Source organism: Pinus tabuliformis, chromosome 6, assembly GCF_031772625.1.
Source record: "Pinus tabuliformis cultivar Carrire ecotype Pingquan chromosome 6, CPIR1, whole genome shotgun sequence".
NCBI classification, from domain to species: Eukaryota; Viridiplantae; Streptophyta; class Pinopsida; order Pinales; family Pinaceae; genus Pinus; species Pinus tabuliformis.
In genome coordinates, this window is record NC_142292.1 from 693,106,398 (window position 1) to 693,128,443 (window position 22,046).

Sequence of the window (22,046 nt, forward strand, 5' to 3'; positions counted from 1 at the left end):
TCTTATGTTCTTATTAACTTTCTTGTGTTCTTTTATCTTAGTTCATCAAGCAATTACCAAAAACCATAACACGAAGATCAAAGACACCAGATGTAAGCAGACAGCCAGGGCAAAACCCCTATCTAGGGGAAACCCAGTCAACAACTCATCCTTTAATTATCCAAGACTCCTTGACCTAGCCACAGACTTCCTCGAATCACCAAGTCAACCCTTCCTTTCTTCTGCAATTGATAACCTTCCCGCAACAACTTTGACCTAGCACTTCGATCTTGCAGCAGCAGAATTTCGACTTCCCCAGTAGCAGAATTTCGACCCAGTAGCAGAATTTCGACCTGCAGTAGAATCCATAATTTCTACCCTAGCAGTACCCCAATAAATTCACACGTGTGAGAGAGATGACCCAGAAACTTCGATCTAGCAATCCTTCTCTTGCAATTTCGTACACTTCTTTTTCTGCTTGTATATCGAACTTGTGAGTGGAAGCTCCAAATGAATCGAATTGCACTGTATTTATAGCCTCTTCTGGAGTTCAAATTACCCTGATGTAGGCTGACTTGGTGTGGAGGTGACAAATGTCTTATTTGACTCAATAAAAAAAAATTTACATGATTCAAAAGCCCAAGAAGGTTCTCATAAAATGGACAACAACTCTAATGGCTCAAAACAAAACCTAGAAGTCCTCAATGGGGACTTTGACCTATAACATGATGACCCAAGCTTGAAACCCATGTTTTAATAAGCCATAATAATAATAATAATAATAATAATAATTTATTTTTCTTTCTTCTGATAAATACATTTCATTGTGACTCAAATACAAATATGAAGACTGAACCTAGTTACATTCTTCAACACTCCCTCTTAACTAGGGAGGTATTCATAATTACACATATATATACAAGTATATGGAAGATCTCAAAACACATGAACCACAACAAGTTTAGGCACACACGGTGCCACGGACTAGATTCCTGACCAAGGCAATCTATCCATGTGGGACTAAGATGGACTAAAGCTTTCAACCACTCTAGGCACCATCAGGCTTACTTGCTAACCATCAACCCAAGAAACTCGGTGCGTAATGCAAGGTCAGAGCTCTATGACGAACGCCACCCTCCCTACTTCAGGAACTAAACATCAACACACAGGCTGGCCAGATGTCCTCCCAGGCATTTTGTATTACACACAATGCCTCAACACGTCAAATCTCTCCCAATCAAACAGATTGATAACATCAAGCATGCTTCCAAAACTTCGAGAGGTTTACCTGAACAATCATAACCCCAATTAGTAACAACCTTTCAAATATACATAAGTAAACACAAACCTTTGGGGCCTTCAGACATCTTGATGTTGCCTTGATTGTCTCAATTTATCAGAATAGGACTTAGAGACTTCCCAAACGAATCTTGACAGAGGTTTCCTCAACCATACAACTTCTTTCCTACTTCACATGCAGCAACATATTCTACAATCTGATCCTGCTTTCCTTCTTTCAGCAGCACCTTAATATGCATTCTCCAATTTCTTCTTCAAGGTATCCATCATGACTATAATATGCCCTCCCTCTCAACTTGGGAGATATACCCTTTCTTTTATCTATGCTCCCTCTTAACTTAGGGAGATCAACTACTTTCTATGACATCGGAGAATCTTTCATGGCTTCAATCCTTCTTATCAGAGTCATCTTGATCATCATCATTCATATAACTTCCTTCATCATGCTTGCCAATCAAGTCAACTTTTCTTACAAATATCTTCAACATCTTGAAGATTATGTACCTGCACAACTTAAACAGCAAGTACAACCAAATACATATATAGTAGTATGAAGTTAACTATATCAGAATCATGGAAGCATTAGAGTTTAGACCAGTGTTGCGAACATCTCGATTTTATCTCGAAATCACGATTTTTTGGCTTAGCCGATGTTTGACAATTTTTAAAAATATTTTTACGGTATATTAATTTCGCTGATGTTTGCCAATTTTTACTAATATTTTCTCGATTTTTACGATTTTTTTGTTTTCCGGACCCTTGTCGATTTTATCCCAATGCCAATGTTCGCAACATTACTTTAGACATCAAATACCTAAACTTTGTTAGGTTCATAATCAACAAGAGACACATACTTCTATACTTCAACTTCTTGCTCGGGTTTGGTTATAAACCCTAGATCACATCATTTAAAGTAACTCAATCAAGATATCAGTCTCATTATATCTAGGGCCTCAATATTACTTTCAAAAATATGACAGACACTATTGTGATATACTGCAAAGTTCAAACCCTATAGATCTACAATGCATCTAATGACTTGAGAATATGTTAGACTTCTACTAGAACTTAATGCAAACCCTAGATTCCATCTTAGAGACACTAAGCTAGTAAGCCTTAGACATCAACAAATAAAACCAAGCGCAGCACAATCTAAGGTTTCAACGATATGACCAACTTCTACTAGGGTTTGTTATAAACCCTAGATTCATCATCAAGGCTAAACAATATCATTATATCCTAGAATATCAAACTTCTACTAGGGCTTAGTTACAAACCCTAGAATTTACACACTATGAGCATCATTATTAGGTTAGCACATACACATATCTAGGATTTCATAATCATGCACAAGCATATCAATATCCACTAGGTAAGCCCAAGACACAAATTTAAAGTTAGACATATAGCAATCTCGATTAGGCTAGGGTTTTGATCAAACGGACAAACATACACCTAGGGTTTCATTCCTAGGAGCTTACTCTATTTATTATAAGGGTTTTGCTCATAAACCCTAATTTACCAAAACCTCGAGGTCTAGGAATACATTACCATCCAACCTTAAAGGACTAGGGTTTCCATAACAATACTACAAACTCCAAACATGACATGACCATAAAAACCCCAAACATTAAAAGAATAGTATTTTTCTAGATTTCATCAGTAACCCTAAGTAGACTAGGGTTTTTCACATTAGCATTGACACACCCTTGTTGATTTCTGGTAGCATCAGATGTGCTCTAAGCCTCAAAATTTGCAGGGAGGCTAGGACACGTGTATTCCACAATACCCAGAAATCGTTTTGGTAAATTCCACTAGGAGATAGTTTTATTAAAATAATTAATTATTTTTAATGGGTGCCTAAGTCTAAACTTAGGAAATTTAAAATAATTAAAGGGTATTAATCAAACTAAAGGTGAAACTTCTAGAAGAAGACAGAGATTGAGTCCAAATGATCTGAGCCATTGATTAGAATCTAATCTAGACGGTTGATTACTCAACTAGAGGATTATAAGGACTTTGATGGGCATTTGGAAAACACATCGGGGAGAGATCAAGAGATCAAATTTCTCAGAGAGGGCAGCGCAGCAATTGCTAGAGAGAAGATCAAAGTGATTTCTTGCAATGAGGGGTAGGGATAGTTCCAGTTGGAGAGTTTCCTGATCTGGGAATACACATCGCAGAGGAAGCAAAGAGAGATCCAGAAGAGGCAGCGCAGAGGCCACATTGGGCAACATAGGGCCATGCAGAGGCAGCACAGGGATTCAGAGGTAGTCCGAAATTCAACTGGGAAGTCGACTTCCAAAGCCAAACGTCACGGTGTGGGACCGGAGAGCCAGAGGAATGAAGCTCCAGATAGCAGGAGATCTGGGAAGAGGTGACACAGATCCCCAGAGAGGTTAACGCAGAACTGTGTACGCTGACGCAATAGCTGCGCAAAGCCAGCATGGGGCCAACCATCCAGGGCCTGGATTAGTGTCTGATCGCCAATGATAATGTGGGGCATTACTCACTAATCTTTTGCCAGTCAGATTCTCTGTATTGGATAGCCAGTAAGGCATCCAACGATTGTTTTCAGAAAACTATTGCTTAGTAATACAAACCCTCAGCCACTGCACCGGTTTTCCCGCATTGGGTTTTTCTGGGGACATTTGTCCAAAAATAACTGTGTCATGTGTTGGGTATTTCTTTCTTGCTCAGTTTCTTGTTTCCACATTTAATTTAATTGGTGAAGCCTGCAGTGTATTAGTTTCATTATTTGTTGTAGGATGTAGTAAATAATTTGTTCAGTAATTTAACAAATAGAAGAAACTTAATCAATTGCTGCAGTAGAAATTTGGGTATCCAAATTTTCACAACCCTTAGGTTAGAGTTTTACATAGAACCTTTTAGGGTTCTACAAACATGATGATTTTAATGAGGGTAGATTCAATCTAATGATTAATCACCCAAATAAGAATCTTTATGGTTCAAAGGTCCTAGAATAACACTTGTTAGTAATGCAACGCAGATTTATTAGAATGAATAAATATACCTTTATCATGAAGAGAACAAAACTTATAGTCTAAGACATACCTTTGAGTTAGACAAACCTTATAGGACATCAATTCTAACATAACTTCTATCATGCTTTGTCTTGTGAGGTCTTCTCCATAACCCTTGAGCATATCAGCAAGCTTTTCGTAAATAAGGAAAATATGAAAAGAAATGTCATTAGCATCTAATCAAACACATCTAGATAAGAGAAGGAAAACAAATATAAAAGGATAAAACAAGGAATAAGATACTTATCTTTAAAAAATAGTGAAGGCTCCCTCACAATCCAATCTCGAGGTATACCTATAGCTTTATCAAAACAATTAAAAATATTTTTCCAAAGCATGTTAAACCTACAAGTACTAGAAATCAACGCATAAAGGAAAATAATTCAAAACTTTAGAGTAGAGGACTGTGTAAGTCCCTTATTTCTGATTCTCTGGTCTTATTCTTCTTTGGAGATCCTTCTTCGGCAACATTTGCTTGATCCATGTTTCTCTTTTTATTCCTAGGATTGTCAGGACAATCATTTCTATAGTGACCCATCTTGTGACAATTGTAGCATTCTATCTTCAATAGGTCTACCTTCCTTCCAGGCCCTTTAGACTTCTTGAAGGTTCCTTTGTTCTTGTGATGAGCGAAATAGGTATTTGAAGTTTTCTCCTCTTCATTCTCTTTGTTGCTTACTAATGAAATTTTGACTTCTTCTGTTAAAATTGGCAACTAGGGCCAAACTGCATGTGGGTATACTTATTCATGGCAACTGATATTTTTCTTGGGTTCCTCTCGTCGAGAGGTGTAGGATTGATCTAAAGATCATCCAATTCTGATAAGTATTCATGGAGATATGAATTTATTTGTGTTATGGGACAATTCGTCAAGGTCAGCCAGCAACCAAATTGCCCCCACTTATGCTCAACGTTTTAATATAAAAAGAGGTGGCTTGCTAGTCACTTGCACACACACTCTTCTTGTGATCTCTTCCTCTCCACTTGTCTTTGTGTTTTGGTGGGAGGAGAGATCCTAAGAGACAATGTTGTCCTAATGGAGAAGGCTCTACGCTATCATGGAGAAGGCTAAACGCTGATATGAAGCAAGCCCTAACCGCTGTCCTAATGATGCCCTAAATGCAATCATGAAGGCAGAATGCCCTAGCCGCAAGTCTAAAGGGAGTTTATGCAGCAGAGGAGACCTGTCCACGCAGCAAGAAGATGTCACCTAACCGCAGTCACTAGAAGCCTCTATGCTGCCCTAAAATGAAGGTTCTATGCAATGTAATGTAGGATCCTTTCACGTTGGGCATAGGAGCCCTTAACTACCCCTAATAGCAATCATAATGAAAGCTCAGAAATTGCCCTCGCCGCAGCAAGAGAGGGAGGCTCTAAGACAGCATGGAGGAGGCTTGAGTTCCTTGTTGGAGGCCGAGTTAACTACTGGAGCAATGGTTTGTTTTTGGGTCACTTTGATGGAGGCCAAGAGGTTGTCTTGGATGTCATAGGCTATTCTTGAGGGCCAAAGGCATGAGGAGTTGTTTCATGGGGTTAGAACCCTTGGAAAGGGATAGGCTTGCTGTAACAAGCCATAGTCCCCTATACACCTACAGCTCTGCGTTGAGGCCAACAAGGAGGGCGTAAGGCCAACGTGGGGTTTAGGAGTGCTGGAGAAGGGTGACCGTAGCCTTGGGAGGGATGTTGCAGCTGATGTGTGAGGGTTGGTAGGACTGTCATTGATGCCCTAACCAATCCATGACCAGTGATGATGAACGCTGCAATGAGATGCAGCGTAATGGGTACAGTGAGGCGCAGCATGATGATGCAGCGTAGTGAGGTGCAGCATGATGATAAGGTGCAGCAGTAGTATGATGAGTGCAGCATAGTAATGAGGTCTAGCATGATGATTGGGTGCAGCTCAGTGAGGTGCAGCATGGTGATGGAGTCACCTTGTAGGATCAGTTGAAGCAGTATGTCTTCATCGGAGTTCAGATCAGCTACCTCATGTGTTATCTTCATAAAGAAGATCTCTACTCTTATTTTGATAAGTCAAAAGGTTGACTTAAGATGTATATGTACTACCTCTCTCTCTCTGTTGAACTATTGAAGAACATAAGAAGAATTGATCAAGGGTTTCCCCACATTGGGGTTTGTCCTTGGTTGGCACCACATCTTGTGTCCTCTTGTCTTGGCTTGTTTTATGTGATTTATGTTTATGTTCTATCTACATTTTACTATCATGCTAAATGTGATTGCTAATATGGAATTGATATTGAGCTAATATGGAAAACTGAAGTAAATTTGCTCTCAGCATAGAACATACCTAAAATTAACATCTTCTTGACTACATGCATTCCATAATTGTTTGAATGTAGGAGTTTCCTTCCAACTGTTGGTACCTAATGAAAAGGCACTCCAAGATGTTGGTAATCCTAGAAGTGCAGTGATTACAAGCTCTTTTTCAGGTACTATCTCATCTATTGCCTGGAGTTCATCTCTGATTCTAGCTATTCTTACAAAGAAGGATGCCACAGTGTCATCCTTTATCATCTTCATAGTTCTTAGTTCATTCTTAAGACTTGCAATTTGACCAAGATTCTTGATTGTGAACAATTTGGATAAGGCCTCATACATCTCTTGAGCAAAACCTATGTTGGATATGTATGGAATGAGGTTGTCCTTTATTCCATCCACCATTAGGGTCATGGCCAATATCTTTGTTTCCCTGAACTTTGCTTTTCCTACATCACGTGATTCATTTGCGGGCTTCTTTACTTGTCCTTTGACTAGATCCAAGACTTTATTCTTCTCGAGGACGAGATCTATCCTCTTTTTCCATGCTCTATAATTGGATGCTCCTTCTAATTTGTTTTCTCCCTTTAATGAGTTAGACATTGTTCTTGTAGATAGTAGGCTTGACTCCTTGTATGATCCTTTTCCCTGATGACCCTTATTTAGACTTCTTAAAATTCCTTACTCTCCTTTCAATAGATCTTCAAGTTGCCTTTTTTCTTCTTCTTCACCTTAGCTCTGATACCATGTTGGAAAATCAGAAAGGCAAAAAGATTTTCTTTATGTTGATAATTACTTGTGATATTCTTATGTTCTTATTAACTTTCTTGTGTTCTTCTTTTATCTTAGTTCATCAAGCAATTACCAAAAACCATAACACGAAGATCAAAGACACCAGATGTAGGCAGACAGCCAGGGAAAAACCCCTATCTAGGGGAAAACCCAGTCAACAACTCTTCCTTTAATAGTTTCACGAGATGATCCAAGACTCCTTGACCTAGACACAAACTTCCTCCAATCACCAAGTCATCCCTTCCTTTCTTCTGCAGATGATAACATTCTAGCAACAACTTTGATCTTACAGCGACAGAATTTCGACTTCCCTAGCAACAAAACTTCAACCCAGTGACAGAACTTCGACCTACAGTAGAATCCAGAATTTCGACCCCAACAGTAACCCAGTAAATTCACAAGTGTGAGAGAGATGACCCAGAAACTTCGATCTAGCAATCCTTCTCCTTCTCCTTCTCTTGCAATTTCGTACATTTCTGCTTTTTCTACTTGTATATCGAACTTGTGAGTGGATGCTGCAAATGAATCAAACCGCACTGTATTTATAGCCTCTTCTGGAATTCGAATTACCCTGATGTAGGCTGACTTGATCAGGTGAAAGCTAACTTGGTGTGGAGGTGACAAATGTCTTATTTGACTCGATAAAAATTATTTTTACATGACTCAAAAGCCCAAGAAGGGTCTCATAAAATGGACAATGACTCTAATGACTCTACACAAAACCTAGAAGTCCTCAATGGGGACTTTGACCTATACCATGATGACCCAAGCATGAAACCCATGCTTTAATAAGTCATAATAATAATAATAAATTCCTTTTCTTTCTTTTGATAAATACATTTCATTATGACTCAAATACAAGTATGAAGACCGAACCTAGTTACATTCTTCAACACATAAGGATGTCAAAGGGCAAAAGCATAGATGGCTTCCTCACCAGGATTCAGGAAGTCTGAGATCAGCTAGCAGCTATTGGGGAGGCACCCCAACCCACAGAGCTTGTACGATTGGCACTGAATAGTGTCTCAGATGACTGGCAGGTGTTTGTCCAAAGTATCTTGGGCAAAGACACATTGCCTAAATGGGATAGGATGTGGTTTGATCTACAACAGGAGGAGTTGAGGTAGGCTCTTGTAAAGAGTACCATCATCGACAGCAGCAACAAGGGCATTAAGGGTGATAAGGAAGAAGAAAATGTGGCCCTAGCATCTAAGGGTCCCAATCAAGGGCAGGGGAAAAAGAAGAAGAAGGACCTATCAAAGGTCAAGTGCTTCAGATGTGGTGAGTTCGGTCACTACAGTACTCAGTGTCCTCTCAGGAAGAAGGACAAGCAAGAGAATCAAAATTAGGCAGCAGCGTTTGCTGAGATCGATAAGTTGTCCTCCAGGCTGAAGGAATATTTCGCAATGTTTGCAACTATACCACGAGCAGAGAGGTGGGGCGATCTAGAGCTTTAGTCCTAGAGCAACGCAGACAAAAGCAGTGTCCATTAAGGTGTCCTCCTCATGGATCATTACCTTGCTATAGGGGCCCACAATATTCAGTAGCAGGATGGATCAGTATCGTTGATGCAGTAAGATTACAGGGTAACAGTTGCAGACTAGTAGCAGTCAGATGCTAAGGAGCACAGCGCAGTGTTGGCAACAGTGCAAAGTCAGCAGCAACACTTCAGTGGACAGTGCAAAGGCTAGTAGCAATTAGGACTTAGGAGACAAATGCATCATATTGAACAAAGTTGATTCAGTATTTAGGATGATTCTCAATTGCAGTGGTTGCAGTTGCAGCAATAGCAACACAAATGCAGCATCAGAGCTGTGCAGTGGTTGGTGGGCAATGGCAGTCAGTCACAATGGCCAAACATCAGCGTTGTGACAGAGGGTGATACAGAGACAAGGTGTTGTAGTAGCAATCCAGCACTAGAACACCTTCCTCGCTGAGAGGGAGTGTTAGTTTTTGTAGCATCGGAGGTGTTCTAGTCTCGAAACTTTATGGAGAGGCTAAAATACAGAAGTTCTCCATAACCCATAAATCGTTTTTGGAAATTCTACCTAGAAGTGTTTCAATTAGATTATTAGCCTATTTTTAAATATTTCCTAAGTCTAAACTTAGGAAAAGTGCTTAATTAATTAGAATTAATTGAGATAAGGTGTGAATCATCTAGAAACTCACACGAATCGGCTAGGAAATAATTTGGGCCCTTGATTAAGTTTTAATCTTGCCCGTTGGAGGTCCAATTGAAGATTATGAGAAGAAGTCAATGGGTAGATGGAGAACACACTTGTGAGACACACAGAGATCGATTTCCTTGGAGAGTTCAATTTTTCCAGAGACTAGTTTTTGTTGGAAGAGTTCAAGCTTCAGAAGAGAAGTAGAGACAGAGCGACGCAGGGACAGTGAAGCCAAAGGAAGATTTTCCAGATCTGGTGAGTACTTTGCAAAGAGGCCAAAATTTTCTCAAGGAAGCTGCCAAAGGCAGCACAGAAACCTCAAAAGGGCAATTCAATTTTGTTGGAGGTGAAGATGTTTTTAGTTCCAAATGTCGGGAAGAGGTTCCAGAGGGCCGGAGAAGCATCTTTCCAGTCAACAGTGGGCAAGATAGCTAGATTGGCAGTCGATTCAGGTAGTACATCTGGCAGGCAGCGCCAAGTGACGCAGAGCCTGCATAAGCCAAGTTGGACAGCTAGCCTTTCAGAGCTCAAACGGTGTCGGGATTGCTCAGAGTGACGGAAATTTCCCTCAAATAATTTTTGCCAGTCTTCTCTCTATAGGATTGCCAGTTTTCAGCATCCAAATTGTACTTAGATTATTCATTGTTGCCTAATAATATAAAACCCTCAGCTGCTCCACCGTTTTTCACAAGTTGGGTTTTTCCAGGGGCTTTAGACCAAAAATAAGTGTGTCAAATTTTGTGTGCTAGAATATTTCTCTGTTTCTAGCACTATTATTTTCTACGGTATCTTTGTGAAGATTGCAGTGTGTTCATTTTGTTGTTGTCGTAGCAATAAACTGCTAATTTAATTAACAGTTAAAAGAAATAATACCAATTGCTGCAATAGGATTTCAGCAGTGAAACTTTCACAAAAATCGCTCATATTCCATAACATGTCAAATCTTATATGTTTCCTTTTGAATTTAAAATTTGTTCCAGGTGGGAAATTCTTGTGTCAAACAGAAAGGACCTTCAGTTTCTGCGGCGTGCAAGCTCAAGGTATTATTGATTCTCTAAGAAACTGAGGGATTTTTTCGCTTAGGTGTCACGAGTCCTTCCCCCTCCATAGTTTAAATTGGCTTCTACATTTGTACTCCATGTGAGTTTGGCGGAACGTCATTTCGAACCCTATCTATCTTTTGTCGAGAAGGTCAATTGAATTAATGTCGTTGTTTAGTGTTTTTATCTCTTAGTCCTCTCAGCGTCCCCCATCAATCTGTTGGGATTTGGCTTTGCCACCCCCAATGGATCCATGGATTTTCCTTGCTTTTGGTTATAAAAAGATATGCACAGCCTCCCAAATTTTCATGGTGTTGAAATATGTAACTAGGTTCGGTCTTCATAATGACATGTGTAATCATGATTTTATGTATTTGATGTAATGAGAAAAATAAATTTATTATTGTTATTCTTGAAGCATGGGTTTCATGCTCAAGAGAAATTTATTTTTAGGTCAAGCACCCATTAAGTGCTTCTAGGGTTTGTCATTGAGTCGACAAGTCAATTGAGTCATTGTCATGTATGAAAGGCACATCTGGGCATGTTACATATTGTAAAAAGAATTTATTTGAGTCAAAGTAGAGTCAAAAGACCCTCCAAGACCTCGTCATGATGCAAAGATCAAGTCAGCCTTCTCAAGTGAACAAGTCGGCCTAAAAGGAGCAATTCGACCTAGTGGGAGACCTATATATAAGGGTGACTTCAACCTCACTTAGGACATTCACTTCACACACACAAGTTCGATCAAGAAAGAGAAAAAGGTGCGAAGAAAAGAAGGACGAGGAGAAGTAAAGAAAAGTGAAATGTTTGGACTGGTTTTGGGCTACTATTCTCCACACGTGAGAAGGAATCTTTGGGAGGTCAAAGTTGCAGAAGAATCAGTTGGCGGGTCGAAATTGCGGAAGTTGTTGGAGGTTGAAATTGTAAAATGTTAAAATTGGCAACTAGGGCCAACTCCATGTGGGTCATCTTATTTATGGCAGCTGATATTTTTCTTGGATTCCTCTCGTCAAGAGGTGTAGGATTGATCTAAAGATCATTTTTATTCCGACATGGAGATATAAAAAATTGAAGTAAATTGTTGTTAAGTTTAGGTATGTTCTATGCTTAGAGCAATTTATTTCAATTTTCACAGTTAGCTCAATATCTTTTCCAGATTAGCAATCACATCAACATTAAAGTAAACTGTAGATAGAACATAAACATAAATCGCAGAAGGCAAGCCAAGACAAGAGGACACAAGATGTGGCACTAGATAGGGACAAACCCCAATGTGGGGAAACCCTTGATCAATTCTTCTTATATGTTCTTCAATAGTTCAGCAGAGAGAGAGAGAGAGATAGTATATTTACAACAGAAGTCAACACTTTGACTTATCTAGATAAGAGCATAGATCATCTCTAAGAAGATGATACATGAGATCAGTTGAAGACATGCTGCTTCAACTAATTCTCCAAGGTGACTCCTTCACCTATCATCGTGTTGCATCTCGTCATCATGCTGCACCTCACCGTGCTGCACCCATCATCACAATGCTGCATCTTATCATGCTTCATCAATCATGACAGTACCCATCACTGTACTGCATCATGTACCCTCATGTGCCATTGTTGCACCTTGTTTTGCCACCATGTGCTTGTTGCACCTTGCTTACCATACTGCTGTCCCAATTGCTATTGCAGCACCATGTCTTGTTGTTGTCCCAATTGCTATTGCAGCACTATGTCTTGTTGTTGTCCCAATATTTACTGTTGTCCATGTGCCTTTGCTGCCATGTCACAGTGGTCCCATGTATCTTGATAGCACTATGTACCTTCCTGTTCCATATATCTTAACAGCACTATGTACCTTGTCGTCCCATATATTAGCATTGTTGTACTAGTTGCCTTGTTGTCCCATGCATCTAAGTATCAGTCCACAAACAACCCTCAATTCACTGCATGCTACTGTTGATTTCTGCCTAGGGTTCTGTGCATGTACTTGATTGGTTAGGGCACACCAACAAGCCTAACGTATAGGAAGAATACCCCTATTTGCCTCGTCGTCCTTAGAGATGATTGCGGCCTAGTTAGGAGGTCATTTCTCTCCCAACAGTTGTTGTAATAGTCCCTTACTACGTCCCTATCAACAGAGATATACACCCCAATATCATGCATAAAACAATCATGAAACTCACCACTAGACTGTGGCCTGATTTGCACAGTAAAACTGCTCCAATGTGTCACCTCAAGCCATCCTTCTTGCCTCATGCAATGACTAAGAGCTGCAGCTCTTCTTCTCTAAAATCCGCACCCAAAACAGTCCACAAACTCGGACCTGCCTCAGCCTTCCTTGCTCCAAATTCGCACTATATTTCAGACCTTAGGATTGCATTAGGGCATCCAGCGTTAGGGCTGCTTTAGGTCTGCGTTAGGGCAGCCTTTAGGTCTGCATCTAGGGCAACCTTCCATGTGTGTCTAGGGCAGCCTTCCATCTACGTCTAGGGCAGCCTTCCATCTGCGTCTAGGGCAGCCTTCCATGTGTGTCTAGGGCAGCCTTCCATCTGCATCTAGGGCAGCCTTCCATGTGTGTCTAGGGCAGCCTCTCTTCCTCCAACGTCTAGGGCTTCCACTCCTAGATTTCTCTTCCACTAAAACCCAAGACAAGTGGAGAGAAATCAAGATAGAAGTGTGTGTGAAATGACTCTCAAGTCATCTCCTTTTATACTAAAACGTTGAGCACATGTGGGGTTTATTTGGTTGCTGGCCAACCTTGACGAATTGTCTTATAACACAAATAAATTCATAACTCCATGAATACTTATCGGAATTAGACGATTTTTAGATCAATCCTACACCTCTCGATGAGAGGGATCCAAGAAAAATATCGGTTGCGATAAATAAGATGACCCACATGGAGTTTGGCCCTAGTTGCCAATTTTAACACTCCCTCTCAACTAGGGAGAACTCCATCCGCTGATCCATATGTCCAATTGTACTATCTCCGCTGAGCTCTGCTCTGCTCTGCTGAACTATGAAGAAGAAGAATTGTTTGAGAATGTCTCATACCATTCTCTACTGACCCGAAGTCAATTCCATATGAAGAGAGTGTGTCATATCACTCTTACTGACCCAAAGTCAGTTTTATTGATCCTAGATCAATATAACAAGAGAGTGTCTCAAACCACTCATACTGATCCCAGATCAGTTTTATTGATCCCAGATATATGGAGGTCATCCTAGCATAGGGAGTACGGTAGATACAATGATGCGTCCATCAATAGTACTACTATGGTCCCTAACCTCATTTCCCTGCTCATTGATCAGATGAGAGGTACTTCCCATGAGTCCCACACTACATGGGTAGGATGCCTCGACAAGAGAACTAATCATCCTGTCTACAGGAGAACAAATCACCCTGCCCACAATTGCCCCGGGAGAACTAATCATCTCGGCCCACAGAAGAACTAATCATCCTATTTCACAGTTGCCACAGGAGAACTAATCATCCCGGCGCACAGGAGAACTAATCATCCCGTTCCATAGTTGCCACGGGAGAACCAATCATCCCAGCCCACTGGAGAACTAATCATCCTGTTCCACAGTCGCCAGGGGGTATCACAAGGGAAGGTTGAACCTGTCACCCAATACATAGCGCACCACCAGGGGAGGGTGAATCGCCCTGTGGTCGTATCTCGCTCCAATAAGTACCCCAAGGCCTCCAGACCTCCCAGAGCTCAATAAATGCAACATGCAGGACCCTTATAAGAAGGTCTCTCAATGACTCCAAGTCGTTCGGAAAAGTCATAGATTTGACCTTTCCTCGGGGCTTTGACAAAATGCATGCAACCTATACATCAGTCTCAATGTGATGGAGCCTCCTCGCTCATCGACTTACCATATCCCAGATAAGGCAGTATCTGATGTCTATCTGCTAGAGCAATCATCGAATACAATATTCCTCAATAATCGAATCCCCCCTCTAATAGTCACAGAGAATCACAGTGGTATTCATCATGTGTTCAAATAGCTCACTTAAGAGCTTCCACAACCAGGCAGCTTCACACGAGATCATACTCATAGCTATGTATTCGGTCTCGGCGGTGCTTATAGCAACTGACTTCTGCTTCCTGCTCATCCATGATATCGAAGCAGAATCCAAAGAGAACCAGCACTGAGAAGTTCTCTAGTGATCCTCCACACTGCCTGCCCAGTCAGCATTCAAATAATCATGCAATTTCATATTTCCGGCACTATATCTCAATCCATCAGAGATTGTGCCCCGAAGATATCTCAAAAGATTCTTGGCACCAATCCAATGAGGCTCAACCAAATATGAGCTCACCATGCTAACTGCAAAGCATATATCCGAACGGAAGTTCACCAAAAACATCAATCCAAATGAGTTTATGAAACTCAGAGGCATTTCCCAAATCTAGTCCGTCATCACCACAATATAACTTCTAAAAGTTAAGATCCTCGAGGTAGTCACTGGCTTGCAATTTACCATTCCACATCCGAAATCCAACTCCCTCTTACTTCTGCAAGTGAGAGGGTCTACACCTGTAAGAAAAAGGTCGTCCTCAGAAGGTGTCGGTATGAGAGGTCTATCATCCACAACCTTCGAGCAATGGTTTGGATCGGTTTCACTCCTAATGAATCTCAGCTTCATCACACAGCTATCAATCCTCTCATACTATGCCCGAGGTGTTTTGCTTCAAGCCATAGAGAGCTTTCTTCCACCTATATACATGAGATTCCCGATCATGAATCTCAAACTCCTCGGGTTGTTCCAAACCTGTGGACCTACTACATGAGGGGAATGGTCCCCTTGTGAGATTTTCCTTCGGTACATCTCAGACATGTACCTTCATGCTCCTTTTGAATTCAGGCATCCTTGTCGTCATCTTTCCATCAATGAATTCCACCCTAAAACCTTTGACTTCCATTGCCGAAATGGACACCAGGTTCTTCTTGCGATCAGGTACATAAAAGAGATTCTATAAATGAATCGAGTTACCCTCATTCAATTAAGGAGTAACATCCTACACCCTTTTCGGAATAGGTGGCATCAGCTCCAAGTATAATCCCACGATTGTTTCCATCTCTACCAGATTCAAGAGAGCACCCTTCTATCCGATGAGGTGCCTGGGGTTCCTTGCTTTCATTGAAGAATCAGTTGTATCCTTGATGACCCGCATTACCTATCATTCCTCTGATCATTGAAGATGTCCCCGGAATGATTGTTATCATCATCAAGTGATGTGTCCCTGCCAAACGGACACTCCTTCACACAATGGCCGAACTGCCTTTCCTTCCATCCTTAGATCTGGACTTCCCATAGAAGTGATCATTAGGTAGGCCATCAAAAGCTTCCGTTGCGCAACTCTAATAATATTCTCTACTCCGACTTCACCCTCGGTGAATTTGAAGAGGGATGAGGAACCCATTGATCCTTTTGTCCTTTCCTAACTGTCTTCGGTGATTGCTCTTTCACTCTTGCTTGGGCTTTGTCTTCACCTCAGCTCCGATACCATGTTAAGTTTAGGTACATTCTATGCTTAGAGCAATTTATTTCAATTTTCACAGTTAGCTCAATATCTTTTCCAGATTAGCAATCACATCAACATTAAAGTAAACTGCAAATAGAACATAAACATAAATCGCAGAAGGCAAGCCAAGACAAGAGGACACAAGATGTGGCACTAGATAGCGACAAACCCCAATGTGGGGAAACCCTTGATCAATTCTTCTTATATGTTCTTCAATAGTTTAGCAGAGAGAGAGAGAGAGAGTACATTTACAACAGAAGTCAACACTTTGACTTATCTAGATAAGAGCATAGATCATCTCTAAGAAGATGATACATGAGATCAGTTGAAGACATGCTGCTTCAACTGATTCTCCAAGGTGACTCCACCTATCATCGTGCTGCATCTCGTCATCATGTTGCACCTCACCGTGCTGCACCCATCATCACAATGTTGCATCTTATCATGCTTCATCAATCATAACAGTACCCATCACTGTACTGCATCATGTACCCTCATGTGCCATTGTTGCACCTTATTTTGCCACCATGTGCTTGTTGCACCTTGCTTTCCATACTAATGTCCCAATTGCTATTGCAACACCATGTCTTGCTGTTGTCCCAATTGCTATTGCAGCTCTATGTCTTGTTGTTGTCCCAATGCTTACTACTATCCATGTGCCTTTGTTGCCATGTCACAGTTGTCCCATGTATCTTGACAGCACTATGTACCTTGTTGTCCCATATATCTTGACAACACTATGTACCTTGTTGTCCCATATATCTTGACAGCACTATGTACCTTGTTGTCCCATATATTAGCATTGTTGTACTAGTTGCCTTGCTGTCCCATGCATCTAACTATCAGTCCACAAACAGCCCTCAATTCACTGCATGTTATTGTTGATTTCTGCTTAGGGTTTTGTGCATGTACTTCACTGGTTAGGGCACACCAACAAGCCTAACGTATAGGGAGAATACCCCTATTTGCCTCACTGTCCTTAGAGATGACTGCGGCCTAGTTAGGAGGTCCTTTCTCTCCCAACAGCTGCTATAATAGTCCCTTACTGCGTCCTTATAAACAGAGATATACACCCCAATATCATGCATAAAACAATCATGAAACTCACCACTAGTCTGCGGCCTGATTTGCATGGTAAAACTGCTCCAATGTGTCACCTCAAGCCATCCTTCTCAAAGAGCTGCAGCTCTTCTTCTCTAAATCCGCACCCAAAACAGTCCACAAACTCGGACCTGCCTCAGCCTTCCTTGCTCCAAATTCGCACTATATTTCAAACCTTAGGATTGCATTAGGGCAGCCTTCCATATGTGTCTAGGGCAACCTTCCATCTGCGTCTAGGGCAGCCTCTCTTCCTCCAACATCTAGGGCTTCCACTCTTAGATTTCTCTTCCACTAAAACCCAAGACAAGTGGAGAGAAATCAAGATAGAAGTGTTTGTGAAATGACTCTCAAGTCATCTCCTTTTACACTAAAATGTTGAGCACATGTGGGGTTTATTTGGTTGTTGGCTGACCTTGACGAATTGTCTTATAACACAAATAAATTCATAACTCCATGAATACTTATCAGAATCGGATGATCTTTAGATCAATCCTACACCTCTCAATGAGAGCGATCCAAGAAAAATATCAGCTGCAATAAATAAGATGACCCACATGGAGTTTGGCCCTAGTTTCTAATTTTAACAATTGCGCTAAGCATAGAACATACCTAAAATTAACATAGTATCAGAGTTGAGGCAAAGACAAAGCCCAAGCCGGAGTGAAAGAGCAATCACCGAAGACAGTTGGAAAGGACAAAAAGGCTCAATGGGTTCCTCAGACCTCATCAAATTCACTAAGGGTGAAGTCGAAGCAAAGAATATTATTAGAGTGGCGCATCGGAAGCATCTAATGGCCTACCTAAAGATCACTTCAATGGGAAGTCTGGATCTAAGGGTGGAAGGAATGATGGATGCCTTGCTTACAATGAGTTTGGCCATTATGCGAAGGAGTTTCTAAATAGAAGGGACACATCACTTGATGATGATAACAATCATTCCAGGGGCATCTTCAATGATTAAAGGAATGACAGGTACAATGGCAAAGGAAAAAGGAATGCAGGTCATCAAGGAAATGGCCGACTCTTCAAAGAAAGCAAGAATCAAATGTTGTTTCTGATAAGCTGAAGAAGTATTATCTTATATTGGCCCTCTCGACTACTTCTCCTCCAGACCCTTTGGGAATCTAGCTTATTGATAGTAGTGCTTCAAGGCACTTCATCAGATAGAAGGAAACTCTCTCTACTGAAGACGATGCCACCTATCCTAGAAAGGGTGTAGGGAATGTTGCCCTTAAATTGAATGAGGGTAGCTTGATTCATTTTCAAGAAGCTCCTTATCTCAAGAAGAACCTGGGGTCCATTTCGGCAATGGAAGACAAAGGTGGCATTCATCAATGGAAAGGTACGTGTGTGGATAAGGAATTTTAAAAGATGCTTTTGAGTTCAAGGTTGGCAATTTGTATCAAGTTGCAGGAAGTCCATTGGGGACCATGTCAGTTGACACATCTCTTCTATAGCACCGGAGGTTTGCTCATTATGGGGCCCTACCCGATGTGTGTCAAATGGTGACAAGAATGCCTGAACTCAAGAAGAGCATGAAGGTACATGTCTGAGATGTATCGAAGGAAAACTTACAAGGGGACCATTCCCCTCATGTAGCAAGTACACAGATTTGGAACAACCCGAGGGGTTTGAGATTCATGAACAGGAATCTCATGTATGCAAGTTGAAGAAAGCTCTCAATGTCTTAGATCAAACACCCCGAGCTTGATATGAGAGGATTGATAGCTAGCTGATGAAGCTGAGATTCACTAGGAGTGAAGCCGATCCAAACCATTGCTTGAAGGTTGTGGATGATAGACCTCTCATACTGGCACCTTATGAGGACGACCTCTTTCTAACAGGTGCAGACCCTCTCATTTGAAAAAGTAAGAAGGAGTTGGATTCCTGATTTGGAATGGTGAACTGCAAGCCCGTGACTACCTCAATGAAGCCTAACTTTAAGAAGTTATACGGTAGTGATATCAGACCTGATTTGGGAAATGCCTCTAAGTTTCATAAACTCATACTAGCATTGATGTTCTTGGCGAACTCTCGTCCGGATATATGTTTTGCAGTTAGCATGTTGAGCTCATATATGGTTGAGCCTCACTCGATTGGTGCCAAAAATCATTTGAGATATCTTTAGGGCACAATCTTTCATGGATTGAGATACATTGCCGAAAATGTGAAGTTGCATGATTATTCGAATACTGATTGGGCAGGCAGTGTGGAGGATCGCAAGAGCACTTCTAGGTGTTGATTCTCTTTGGGATCTGCTTCGATATCTTGGATGAGTAGGAAGCAGAAGTCGGTTGCTTTGAGCACCGATGAGGTCAGATACATAGTTGCGAGTATGACCTCGTGTGAAGCTGTCTAGTTGAGGAAGCTCTTCAGTAAGCTGTTTGGACATGTATTGGATATCATCGTGATCTTCTGTGACAACCAGAGGCGGATTCACTTGTTGAGGAATCTCGTGTTCTATGATCGCTCCAAGCATATAAACATCAGGTACCACTTTATCTGGGATATGGTACATCAAGGAGCGAGAAGGCTCCATCGCATTGGGATTGATGTGCAGATTGCCGACATTCTGTTGAAGCCCCTAGGAAAGGTCAAATTCTTGACTTTTCGAGAATGACTAGGAGTCGTGGAGAGACTCTCTCTTAAGGGTCCTGTATGACATGGACATTGAGCTCTGGGAGCTTCGGGGGGCTTGGGGGTACATTTTGGAGCGATGAGCAACCATAGGGTGAGTGGTTCAGCCTTCCCCTAGTGGTTTGCTATGTAGGCAAGAAGAGTGGTTCATCCTTCTCCTGTTGAGACACAGTCATAGGGTGAGTGGTTCAACCTTCCCCTAGTGATTTGTTCTGTACAAGGTGAGTGGTTCAGCCTTCCCCTGGGATACCCCTGGCGACATGTAGGCAGGATGAGTGGTTCACCCTTCTCCTGTTAAGACATCCTACCCATGTAGTCTGGGACTCATGGGAAGTACCTCTCATCTGGCCAATGAGTAGGGAAATGAGGATAGGGACCATAGTAGTACTGATGGACGCATCGTGTTTACTACCGTGCTCCCTATGCTAGGATGATATTGATCTGGGATCAATTAGAACTGACTTCGGGTCAGTAAGAGTGATATAACTCACTCTCTTTTGGAACTGACTTTAGGTCAATAAGAGTGGTATGAGACACTCTTTATTTGGAACTGATTTCAGATCAATAAGAGTGGTATGAAACACTCTTTTTTATATGGGACTGACTTTGGGCCAGTAGAGGATGGTATGATACATTCTCGATCATTTCTTCTTCTTCATAGTTCAACAGAGCAGAGCAATGCAAGGCACTGATGGCATAGATAGTACAGTCTGGCAGATGGATTAGCAGATGGAGTTCTTAACTTCTCCCTAGTTGAGAGGGAGTGTTAAAATTGGCAACTAGGGCCAAACTCCATGTGGGCCATCTTATTTATCGCAGCTGATATTTTTCTTGGATTCCTCTCGTCGAGAGGTGTAGGATTGATCTAAAGATCATCCGATTCGGACATGTATTCATGGAGATATGAAAAATTGAAGTAAATTGCGCTAAGCATAGAACATCCCTAAAATTAAGACAAAAGTTGTTGGAAACACATCAAACAGGAAAGGTTTGACTTGGTCTTGGAGGGTATTGGTCAAGGGTTATAGGTCTTGGAATTCGATAATTGAAGTTCTACAAGAGGAGAAGAATTCTTGTGGTTTTTCCTCTCAATTGGAGAGGTTTTGGCCCTGGCTGATCTCCTATACCTTGTGTCCTCTTGTCTCATTGTTCTTTATGGTTTGATAGTTGTTTGATGATAAGAACACAATAATAATCAAGTTGAAGAATAAATCTAATCAAGATCAATAAAAAGACATCACAAGCAATTAAGAAAGAGAAATCATCTAATCTAGTTGTCCCTAGATTTCTCAACATGGTATCAAAGCTAAGGTGATTACATCAAGGAAAGGCAGCTTAAAGAAGGATACTCAAGGGCCGAAGCACAAGAAGATCATTTGGGAAACATCAAGAGCATCAATCATCAAGAAGGACTAGCCCTCTCATCATCTTGAAGAAAGTAATTAAGAGCATCAAAGAAGACCTCAAAACCCTAGCTCATTCAAAGAAGGGTTATTCAATTGAAGCATTCTTGGAAAGTTTACAATCTTCATCACAAAGGAAAGAAGACCTCAAGGACCCGACATCCAAAGAAAGACCCTACATTTGAAGTACCTTGGGAAGGCCATCACATTCTACACTATCGTCTAAAGAAGCAAGTACATAGGATGCCATCTAAAATTCAATCTAGACTTGTAAGGATGGAACTCTTTTATCAATCTAGACTCTTAGAAACCTGTACTGGGGTCTTCTACTGAACACATTATTAAAGGGAACATCTTTTTACCTTCAACATTTCTTGAGTGGGCTTTTTGATGCCCTGCTTTTAAAGATTTGCCTTTTATTCCCCTTTCCTCTACCTCAATGATCCAATTTAACTACTCCCTGACTCTTTTTTATATGTTTCATTCTAGCCACTTTGATTCCTTCAACCACTCCCCCCATGCCTGCCCAACTCAAACTTGCAAGTAATGATAGAATCGCAATTGTTCACCATTAGCTAAAGGATCAAGCTAAGTCAAGGTCAATACAAATGAAAAGAATCTCTCATGCAAGTCAATGTCCATTTCTTCTTCCACTTTATCAACTGAAGGAGGCATTTTAATCAATGTAGAAATCCTCTACAAGTTTGTTGGACAACTCAAATAAATTGAACTTGCCAAACCTAGCTAGTTTTTGTCATAGACAAATTATTTCCTTTGCA

The 22,046-nt window shown here is 41.1% G+C and overlaps 1 protein-coding gene across 2 annotated transcripts in view; it reads right to left on the reverse strand.

Moving 5' to 3' along the window:
• The window catches only part of LOC149260536 (uncharacterized), a 216,938-nt gene that overhangs the window by 193,388 nt on the left and 1,504 nt on the right, over positions 1 to 22,046 (reverse strand). The gene's annotated exons all lie outside the window — the stretch shown is intronic.